Source organism: Melanerpes formicivorus, unplaced genomic scaffold (assembly GCF_026170545.1).
Source record: "Melanerpes formicivorus ecotype bairdi unplaced genomic scaffold, bMelFor1.0.p_v2 SCAF_4, whole genome shotgun sequence".
NCBI lineage: Eukaryota > Metazoa > Chordata > Aves > Piciformes > Picidae > Melanerpes > Melanerpes formicivorus.
Genome location: NW_027142356.1, coordinates 7,775,649 through 7,787,266, shown reverse-complemented (window position 1 = coordinate 7,787,266; position 11,618 = coordinate 7,775,649). Strand labels below are relative to the sequence as shown.

The 11,618-nt window shown below is 45.6% G+C and overlaps 1 long non-coding RNA gene across 1 annotated transcript in view; it reads left to right on the top strand.

The window, feature by feature from the left end:
• The first annotated feature begins 209 nt into the window (after positions 1-209).
• The window catches only part of LOC137461281 (uncharacterized), a 34,403-nt gene continuing 22,994 nt past the window's right edge, over positions 210-11,618 (top strand). Inside the window, exon 1 of the long non-coding RNA XR_010993308.1 lies at positions 210-323. This is a non-coding gene — a long non-coding RNA (uncharacterized lncRNA). The remainder of the gene's footprint in view (positions 324-11,618) is intronic.

The window sequence follows — 11,618 nt, the reverse complement described above, 5'->3', positions numbered from 1 at the left end:
AAGGACAGGCATGCCCCTCCTAGTCTGTCCATGCTGGTGAAGGTAGGTGTGCAGGCAAAGAAATGGGGTACTAGAGTATCATGTTTTCAATAATTCACTTGTAATGGATTTTTGATCAAAACCACAGTGAAAGAGCATGCCAGTGACACATGAAATACCCCTGTCTACCTCTGCCACACAGAATATTCCAGGTACAGTCCATTGGTTTTGCACAGGACCAACACAGCAAGGAATTGGCTGGTTGCTCTGTTCAGTCTCCTGTACCTGTAAGATGAAGAGCTGTTGCTACCACAGGAAGAGAGCAGTGCGTTTCTGGTGACAAGGTAAACAGCTAGTAGTGTCTGGTGGGTACATGCTCAGCAAAAGGATGATCCCAGGGGTATCAGAAATGCCTTACTTTGTTTCTGCATCTGGATGTTGATGTGCTGAGCCAGCCTCCTGGTGCACTTTGTTGTTCTGGTAGAAAGTTACTCCATTTACTCATCATGTTGCTGGAAGAATTACTGGGGTCAGAGGCTGGCCTATAATTGCAGCTGTCAGCTCACTGTTAAATGGAGAGATGTAAAATACCTCCTTGCACATCATTTGTTAACATTTAAAACCCATCAGGGGACATATAAAACATTCCTCTTTCTGTAACATTTATAAACTACTGAGGAGCACAGACACATTCTCCTATATTAATTACCTTAATTTAGGCAATGTCCATGGAGGGCCCATGATCACAGCACCTATGAGTCCCTCCCCAGTTCTTTTATTTCTAGGCATTGAGGTTCCTCTGAGCCCATTCCAGCTGCAAATCTCCTGGAACAAAGCAGGGTAGTGCTGGAGAGTGAATATATTTTCAGACCTTGTATCCATGAGGGAGTTGTGCTAAGATTACTGGTAAACCTGCTTAGTTAAGCCAATGCAAAATGTGACAAGGACCATCTTATTTCATCTGGTTGCTGCTTTTAGGTACGGATTAGGTGTGAAATCAAGTAAACTCCCATTTAACATCTTTAAATAAAGGTGTATGAAGGCATTCGTGTCAGTTTAACCTGAGTTGTTTCAGTCTGATTTAAATGAAATTGGTGAAACTTTCTTGTGCTGAGATGACCTCGGTAAATACGGATTTCTGCCTGTCTTCTACAGCCTGAGGGGTGTCAGCTCTTCTGGCTTTTCACAAGGCATCATTTTAGTCACCTGTGCTAGGAGCCTGTGGGAATTAAAAGCTCTGCTGGATCAGGATAAATCAAGTGAGAGCATTTAGTGGTTAAGAAAGGAATGTGAAAGAAGGCAGCTTTACTTGTCTCACGCAATGAAAATGACCACAGCAGCTCCTTTAAACCACTCCAGGCCTAGTGTTTTGAATAGGTTTGGCCTGTCGTGGATTTTCAGCGTCTTGTTACTGAGGAGAATGTGGTAGGCTAGCACATAAGGGATAATCCAAGAGATCATAGAATCATAGAATCACTAAGTTCAGAAAAGACCTCAAAGATCATCAAATCCAACCTGTCACCCAAGATCTCATGACTATTAAACCATGGCACCAAATGCCACATCCAGTCCTCTTTTGAACACCTACAGGGACTCCACCACCTCCCTGGCAGCACATTCCAATGGCCAATAACTCTTTCTGTGAAGAACTTTCTCCTCACCTCGAGCCTAAACCTCCCCTGGCACAGTTTGAGACTGTGTCCTCTTGTTCTGGTGCTGATTGCCTGGAATAAGAGACCAACCCCCACCTGGCTACAACCTCCCTTCAGGTAGGTATAGACAGCAATGAGGTCTCCCCTGAGCCTCCTCTTCTCCAGGCTAAACAATCCCAGCTCCCTCAGCCTCTCCTCATAGGGCTTGTGCTTGAGGCCTCTCCCCAGCCTTGTTGCCCTTCTCTGGACACCCTCAAGTGTTTCAATGTCCTTCTTAAACTGAGGGCCCCAGAACTGGACACAGTACTCAAGGTGTGGCCTAAACAGTGCTGAGTACAGAGCACAATGACTTCCCTGCTCCTGCTGGCCACACTATTCCTGATGCAGGCCAGGATGCCATTGGCCTTCTTGGCCACCTGGGCACACTGCTGGCTCATGTTTAGGCAGCTGTCCATCAGCACCCCCAGGTCCCTCTGTTTGGGAGCTCTCCTCTCCAGCAACTCTGACCCCAGTCTGTAGCTCTGCATGGAGTTGTTGTGGCCAAAGTGCAGCACTCGACACTTAGACTTGTTGAATGCCTTCATGTTGGACTCTGCCCATCTGTCCAGCCTGTCAAGGTCCCTCTGCAGAGCCTAGTAATTATCCTCTAACATATCAACACCTGCCCCCAGCTTGGTGTCGTCTGCAAATTTACTGATGCCTGACTCAATCCCCTCATCCAGATCATCAGTAAAGATATTGAACAGGATGGGGCCCAGCACTGATCCCTGGGGCACACCACTAGTGACTGGCCACCAGCTGGATGTGGCACCATTCACCACCACTCTCTGTGTATGGCCCTCCAGCCAGTTCCTAACCCAGCACAGAGTGCTGTGCTGTCCAAGCCATGGGCTGACAGCTTGGCCAGGAGCTTGCTGTGGGGTATGGTCCTGCAGCATCATTGGATGGCAAATTGCATTTAGAACACTGACTCTTCTCTTCTGGCCTTTGGTATTGGTGCCAGTGTGGGAGAGCAAGGAAAGGGGCAGGTACCTGCTTGTCTAATTTCTGGCAACTGGTAAAAAGTAAGCAACATGTCTGCTCTCAGTCCATGGAGGTGTGTGTATCGCTGCAGTAGTGAGGCGTTTGTAGAACACAATAAATAAATATGTTACGCTGAATGTCACCTTGAGTTTCCCCTGTGAAAAAATTTGAAGTGTGTTCCCCAGCTGCATGTTCTGAGCTGTGAGAATTGTTGCTGAAAGCACATGACGGTGTGCGCACTTAATTTTAAATGACTCCACCGTGGAGGACGCTGCACGTGTGAGAGAATTACTGTGGGTTTGAATGGTACAGACCTATGGTTTTCTTCATCAGAGGTGAAGCTGTGTAAGTGCTGCCTCTCACTTTCTTGCTATGCTGTGTCACCTGTTAATGCTTTAGCAAATGACCCAAATCAGTGGTGGAAATGCATTGAGAAATAATCTAGAACAGCAGAGTTCTTGTGCAGGGATGAGCTGATCAGGTCCAGTGCCTGGAGAGGCATCCTGCAGAGGTATTCTTCCCATTCTTGTGCCTCTAAGCCATATATCATAGGAGGGCTGAAATTTGTTTTTACCAATTCAGGAACAAGATCCTGCATCTGTTCCTAATTACAGGTAGGGCTCTCCAAGGAGGTCTGAGTTACAGTGTATGTGGATATCAAAATGCATTGCTCTCATTACTTGAATAGGTAAATAATTTTATTCATCATCTGTGCAGGGACGTAGGCAGTGTAGCCCAGGAGATGTTAACAATTAACTGCAATCTCGTTTGTGTGTTACTGCCTATCAGTATCTTCAGCTCTTCTGCACAGTAGTTTAATATTGATCATGTAAACCTTCTGAAAAGGGGTGTAACGGTGTTTTTGTGAATTGGGTGTTTACAAACACATGCCTTTTCTTGTTATATTGAATTGACATTGTATTTTCCTGTAGAGGATGTGGGTTTATGGTTCTTTGCTTGCTTTTGGGGAATGAGGGACCAAGTGTCTTCTGTAAAATCTGGGCTGCCTGTGGTGGGTGGAAGGGCAAGGCCAAGAAGCCTCCTCCCTTCCCCCTTTGTAAAGTAAAAGGGAAAAAAAAATTGAAGGGAAAGGAAAAAAAACTCGTAAGCTGAATTAGCAAAGCAGTGGAGCTATATTTACAAAGCGATGTAGGGTTTGCAGGGAGATATTTACAAATTTACAATATCTACAATATATACAAAGATATACAACAGAGTAACACAGAAATGAGAGTGACCCCCTCGGCAGTGGGGTCCCCCACCTCCGCTCTCCCCTCTCTCCTCCCCCCCTTTCCCCAGAGTGGGATAGAAAAGAGAGAGAGCGAAAGAAAGAAGTTAAAAGCAGCTTTGTGTTAATTGGAAAGGAGTTAATATACAGGCCTGGTATCTTATCGGCCTCAAGGCCGAAGCCTTGGCAGAAAGCCCAGCACAGGGACAGAGAGCAGCCGCACCGTAGAAAGGCGGAAGTAAGACTGACTGAGAAGTGCTGGAAATGTCCAGTATAGTCCCAGCTCAGAAGTGCTTCCTCCCACTCGTCCAATGAAATTAGTTTAGACTATTCCTTCCGTTTACCAACTTCCGTCCACCATATTCCCTTTCTTAAGGGGGCAACGTCAACCGGCCACAATCCACCCCTTCTAAACAATTTCATTGGCTGTTCATACTGTCCATCCAATCCAAAATGATATTTACAGTTCGTGAGTAAAGTTCATAGTCCATTCCGGCTATGCTCAGATGTAGATGATTCAAAAGTCCAAGAAAATCAGAAAATGAGAAAAATGGAAAACAGTTCATTTCTTCACCGATGAAGCGAAGAAAAGGGAAACAGGGAATCTCAGGGTCTCTTAGTTGACTCAGGGCTCTCAGGGATCTCAGGGTTCGTGCACCGTAGATGTCTCGTTGATTCTTCCTTTGGACGCGATGTAGCTGTACAACAGTTTGAAATTAACCTCTTTCAGCTAACGTTAAATTTCTTTGTGGAATACACTGAATTTCACCATTCTCTTGCATTACCCAATAAGTGTGACCCGGACCTTCAGCTGAAACCACCCCTCGGACAGGCTTAGCCTCTCCTGAGGGCGAAAATACCCAAACAGTTTTACCTAACAGACTCTTTTCTCTAACAACAGGAACTCTATCACCTTCTACTTTCCGTAGCAAATCTGAATGTGCAGGTCCAGCTCGGTTCACTGAACCTCTACTATTTACCAGCCAGGTTGCTTGTGCTAAATGCTTTTCCCAGTTTTTCAAAGATCCACCCCCCATGGCTTTGAGAGTGGTCTTCAACAAACCGTTGTAGCGTTCAATCTTCCCTGAAGCTGGTGCATAGTAGGGAATGTGGAATATCCACTCAATACCGTGCTCTTTTGCCCAGCTCTTTACAAGGTTGTTCTTGAAATGAGTTCCGTTGTCTGACTCAATCCTCTCCGGAGTTCCGTGTCTCCACAGGATTTGTCTCTCCAGACCGAGAATGGTGTTGCGTGCAGTTGCATGTGGAACTGGATAAGTTTCCAACCATCCAGTGTTTGCCTCTACCATAGTAAGCACGTATTGCTTACCAGAATGAGAACGTGGTAGAGTGATGTAGTCAATCTGCCAAGCTTCACCATACTTGTACTTGGACCATCTGTCACCATACCACAAGGGCTTAAGTCGTTTTGCCTGCTTAATAGCAGCACAAATGTCACAGTCATGGATGACTTGTGTGATAGCATCCATGGAAATGTCTATGGATCTGTCACGAGCCCATTGGTATGTTGCATCTCTGCCTTGATGTCCTGACGAATCGTGAGCCCACCGAGCTAAGAATATCTCACCTCGGTGTTTCCAGTCGAGATCAAGATTAGAGTCCATGTCTACTTGAGAAACTCTTGCAGCTAGATCTGCCCGATGGTTGTGTTGTTGTTCCTCAGTAGCTTTGCTCTTAGGAATGTGAGCATCGATGTGTCTCACTTTCACTGGAATTCTCTCGATTCGATCAGCAATGTCCTGCCACAGGTTGGCTGCCCAAATGGGTTTTCCTTTTCTCTGCCAACCACTCTTCTTCCAGTTCTTTAGCCAACCCCATAGAGCATTGGCTACCATCCATGAGTCGGTGTAGAGATAAAGCTTTGGCCATCTCTCACGTTCAGCCACGTCGAGAGCTAGCTGGACAGCTTTTACCTCTGCAAACTGACTGGATTCTCCTTCTCCATCTTTCGCCTCTGCAACTCGGCGTGTTGGACTCCACACTGCAGACTTCCACCTTCGCTTGTTTCCAACAAGACGACAGGAACCGTCTGTGAACAAAGCGTATTTCTTTTCATCATCAGAAAGGTCATTGTAAGGAGGAGCTTCCTCAGCACGAGTCACTTTCTCCTCTGGAGGTTTGGCACAGTTGACACCTTCAGGCCAACTTGAGATCACCTCCACTAGACCAGGTCTTTCAAGATTTCCCATTCGAGCTCTCTGTGTTATCAGAGCCATCCACTTAGACCATGTTGAGTCTGTGGCATGATGTGGTGTGGAACCTTTGCCTTTGAACATCCAATTCAAAACTGGTAATCTGGGAGCTAGAAGAAGTTGTGATTCAGTTCCAATCACTTCAGAAGATGCTTTTACTCCCTCATAGGCAGCTAAGATTTCTTTCTCTGTTGGAGTATAATTAGCCTCTGAACCTCTGTAACCTCGACTCCAGAAACCAAGAGGTCGTCCACGTGTCTCACCTGGAGCTTTTTGCCACAAGCACCACGTTGGACCATTGTCACTTGCAGCCGTGTACAAAATGTTCTTAATGTCTGGACCATCTCGGACAGGTCCCAGACCCATTGCTTGAATCACCTCTTGCTTTATCTGGTCAAAGGCTGCTTGTTGTTCAGGTCCCCAGTGGAAATGGTTTCTCTTTCGAGTCACATCATACAGAGGTTTCACAATCTGACTGTATCCAGGAATGTGCAGTCTCCAAAATCCCACTATCCCCAAGAAACGTAGGGTCTCTTGCTTGTTGGTGGGATTTGCCATGGTAGAGACTCTATTTACCACATCCACTGGAATGTGTCGGCGTCCATCCTGCCATCGCACTCCCAGAAATTGAATCTCTGTGGTAGGTCCTTTCACCTTGTCTCGCTTGATGGCAAAACCTGCATCCAGAAGAATGTCAATGATTTTGTTACCTTTCTCGAAGACTTCCTCAGCAGTTTTACCCCAGACGATGATATCATCGATGAACTGGATGTGTTCTGGAGCACCGCCTTTCTCCAGAGCATCGTGGATCACTGCATGACAGATGCTTGAGCTGTGGATCCAGCCCATTGGCAGCCTGTTGAAAGTGTACTGGATTCCTCTCCAGGTGAAAGCAAACTGAGGCCTGCATTCCTCTGCTATGGGAATAGAGAAAAATGCATTAGCAATGTCTATGGTAGCATACCATTTGGCCTCTTTGGATTCCAGCTCATACTGTAGCTCCATCATGTCTGGTACTGCTGCACTCATAGGTGGTGTCACTTCATTTAGGGCTCGGTAGTCTACCGTCAGACGCCAGTCTCCATTCTGCTTTCGCACAGGCCACTCTGGACTGTTGAAAGGTGAATGAGTTTTGCTGACGACTTTCTGACTTTCCAACTGACGAATCAGATTCTGAATGGGCAACAAAGAGTCACGGTTGGTTCTGTATTGTCTGTGATGCACAGTCTGAGAAGCAACCGGCAATTTAATGTCCTGTATCTTATGTTGTCCCACAACTGCAGATTCATCAGAAAGCTCAGGTCTAGCAGACAGCTTCAATTTTTGTCCATCAATTTCTATAGAAGCTACTCCAAAAGCCCATTTGTAACCTCTAGGGTCTTTGAAACGCCCTTCTCTCAGAAAATCAATTCCCAAAATACAAGGTGCGTCAGGTCCGGTCACAACTGTATGCTTCCTCCATTGTTTACCAGTTAAACTTATATTAACCTCTACCTTACTTAACTCTTGAGATCCACCAGTGACTCCCAGAATAGTTATAGACTCCGATCCCTGATAATTTGATGGTATTATGGTGCACTGAGCTCCTGTGTCAACCAAGGCCCTGTACTTCCGAAATTGTGAAGTGCCAGGCCACTGGATGTACACATCCCAATAGATTCTATTATCTCTGTTATCCCTCTCCTCCCCCTGGCGGGAGGCAGGGCACCCCTAGTTATGGGGAACATGCGCACATGTGCATTGCACATATTGTGCAGGGTTATAACTTTGCATGTTATAACTGGAGCCACTGTTGGAGCCATAAGAGTCGTTCTGGGGAACTGTGGAAGTAACAGCTACCCTTCTGGTATTGCTACCTTGGGTTCTGCCACTTTGCAATTCCCTCAGTCTCCTGAAAAGATTAGAAGTTGGTTGGCCATCCCAGCGGTTCATGTTCTCACCAAACTGATCACGCAGAGTTATCCAAATAGTTCTACGTGATTGCCTTGGTGGTCTGTTTTGGAACGACCTGTTTTGGAATGACCTGTTTTGGAATGACCTCCTTGGAGGACGTGTATTCCTTACAGATGAAACTTGTACCCACCTGGAGGGAGAATTGAAACTATCCCTTTGTGCCAATTGGGATATGGAGTTTCTAAATTCATCTTTTAACTCTCTCATGCAGTTCTCAATTTTTCCAGACAGAGTTTCAATGGCTGAAACCAAAGAACCACGTGTCATGCTATCCTCCAATTGTCTCATTTGATCACTGAATTGGCCAACCGTAGGAGAAGCTCCACCATAACTTCTTGACACAATTCTGCTTGCCAGAATGTTTGCATAATTAGAAGGAGCAAGTTTGATGATCTTTTTAGCTAGACCAATACCCACAGGAATGTCATCAGGATTCAGAGTTTCATGTTCACCATAGAGTAGCTCTCTAACAGCAAATTCCCTCAAGCGCTTAATTCCCTCATCTATGGTAGTCCAGGGTTTAGGATTCCAGGGAAGATCGTCTCGGGAAGGGTATCTCAGGGCAACCGCTATTAAAAGGCGTATCCACAGATTAACCTTACCGAGAGCTTCACCTAGATGTCTATCTATTCCATTGTCCCTTGAGAGAGTTCCTAACTGAGCTGCTGACTTGTCTCCAACTGTTAGAGCTGAAGCACCTGTATCATAACACCTACTAAGCCAAGCTAGAACTGGCTCCTTATCTGCCCTGGTGAAATCTTTACGGACATTTCTCAATTCCTCCCGTGGTGACGAACAGTCCGTAATATCATCCTGATCCTCATCTCCCTGAATTCTTTGCCCATATAATCCTGCTGTCATTCTCCTAAGGATCTCTTTAAGCTGAGAACCACCTTTGCCAGCTGCTTTCCTAGCTTCATCTCTATCCTGCTTTGATCTCACTAGGTTAGCTAGATCTTTAAAACAAACCTTCTCTTCCTCCTGAGCAGGATCTTTTAGAGTAGAGGGCCCCTCACCAGGATCAGTCTCCTCCTCTTCTTCTCCATCTTTGCCCTTTCCAGCTCTAGTCTTTAAAGGAGCCACCTTAACTGGAGCTGTGTTTGAATTTACAGCCACCTTAATGGAAGCTGACAGGTCCTGAGATAAATCAGCTGCTGGGGCAGTGACTTCCGGTCCCACTGAGGGAGTGGGTGGAAGTGACATTGCTCCATTAATGGCCGACGGAGAAGAAGAGGAAGGAGGAGTGGGAGAAGGAGTAGGTGCCATGCTGATACCAGCCGATGCCCTTGGCTGCTTGCCAGAATCAGCAAAGTCATTTAGAGCTGCCTTACCAATTAACTTTTTAGCCTTCTTTTTAACTGACACGGGTTCTCCACAGTCCTCGTCACTAGATGACTCTGGGACTGATCGAGATCCACGGCGTTTTCTTTTTGATCTAGTTTTAATAACAAAACAAGCTCTGGACACCTTTCTCTCTCGCCGTAAAGAAATCAGGAGATACACGATAATTATCACCAGCAGCAGAATTATAGACATGAAATAAATCACCTTTGGATCCCAGGCATCACCTAAAGTTACTCTCTCCTCAGGTGGAATCTTAAAACTCTTTATCTCAATTGGGAGAGTGGTGGAGGTAACATTCCTGTATCTCACTGGCCATAAGATATTAATACATTTTCCATACCATAATTTAACTTTATACATAACCCACATATAAATTGTCCGCACCAAATATTTACCCAGGTAATCCAAAATCAAACCCAAACAATACCTGTAAACCAGAGCCCCAAAAATTGAAAAGAACAATCGCTCCACAAACCACAATACCTTCATGTTTGCTAATTCAGCTAGAAAACACTAAATCAATCAAATAATAAATTAAACTAATTATCTGCCCCACGTTGGGCGCCAATAAAAAAAATGTGGTGGGTGGAAGGGCAAGGCCAAGAAGCCTCCTCCCTTCCCCCTTTGTAAAGTAAAAGGGAAAAAAAAATTGAAGGGAAAGGAAAAAAAACTCGTAAGCTGAATTAGCAAAGCAGTGGAGCTATATTTACAAAGCGATGTAGGGTTTGCAGGGAGATATTTACAAATTTACAATATCTACAATATATACAAAGATATACAACAGAGTAACACAGAAATGAGAGTGACCCCCTCGGCAGTGGGGTCCCCCACCTCCGCTCTCCCCTCTCTCCTCCCCCCCTTTCCCCAGAGTGGGATAGAAAAGAGAGCGAGCGAAAGAAAGAAGTTAAAAGCAGCTTTGTGTTAATTGGAAAGGAGTTAATATACAGGCCTGGTATCTTATCGGCCTCAAGGCCGAAGCCTTGGCAGAAAGCCCAGCACAGGGACAGAGAGCAGCCGCACCGTAGAAAGGCGGAAGTAAGACTGACTGAGAAGTGCTGGAAATGTCCAGTATAGTCCCAGCTCAGAAGTGCTTCCTCCCACTCGTCCAATGAAATTAGTTTAGACTATTCCTTCCGTTTACCAACTTCCGTCCACCATATTCCCTTTCTTAAGGGGGCAACGTCAACCGGCCACAGCTGCCACAGTTGATGATTGGTTTCCATTCAGGTCGAGGTGCTAACCACCTTGCTGGACTGTTTCCTGTGTCTGAAACAGATACCTTTTTTGCACCTGAAAGTTTAGTTTTGGCAGAGTTAACGCAGTTGCTTATCCTTTTGAGGGCAGCTGTCTCTGTCTTATGTGGCATACAGATTTTACAGTCCAGTAAATACAAGGATTTGTTTGTGGGTTTGGTGTCTTGTTTTTAAAGGACTTGCCCTCACTATAGGATTACTCTAGATGCTTGCAAAAAAGTCATATGGAAGAAACACACCAAAAGACTCCACAACCCATATTGATTAAATGTATTGCTATAGTTTCAAAGAGACATGAGGTAAAAAGAACAAGGTACGTACCCATTTGCAAGCAAACACACAATTACTTGTGTTTTTCACTTGAGTTGGCTGAACTGAAGCACACTGGTGCCTTCTCCTTGCACCATTCAAGAGCACAGGCAACAGCTGGGGTTGATGCTGCACACCAAAAGCTAATACGACTCTCCTGTGTAGCTTCTGGGCCCCTCAGTTTAGGAAGGATTTTGAGTTGCTGGAAGGTGTCCAGAGAAGGGCAACAAAGTTGGTGAGGGGTTTGAAGCATAAGCCCTATGAGTAGAGGCTGAGTGAGCTGGGGTTGCTTAGCCTGGAGAAGAGGAGGCTCAGAGGAGACCTTACTGCTGTCTACAACTACCTGAAGGGAGGTTGGTCTCTTCTCCCAGGCAGAACACGACAGAACAAGAGGACACAGTCTCAGGCTGCACCAGATGAGGTTTAGGCTGGATGTTAGGAAGAAGTTCTTCACGGAAAGAGTGATTGGCCATTGGAATGGGCTGCCCAAGGAGGTAGTGAAGTCACCATCACTAGAGGTGTTTAAAAAGAGACTGGATGAGGCACTTGGTGCCATGGTTTAGTTGATTAGGTGGTGTTGGGTGATGGGTTGGACTTGATGATCTCAAACGTCTTTTCCAACCTGGTTAATTCTTTTCTAATGTAACCTTTAACCATGACACTG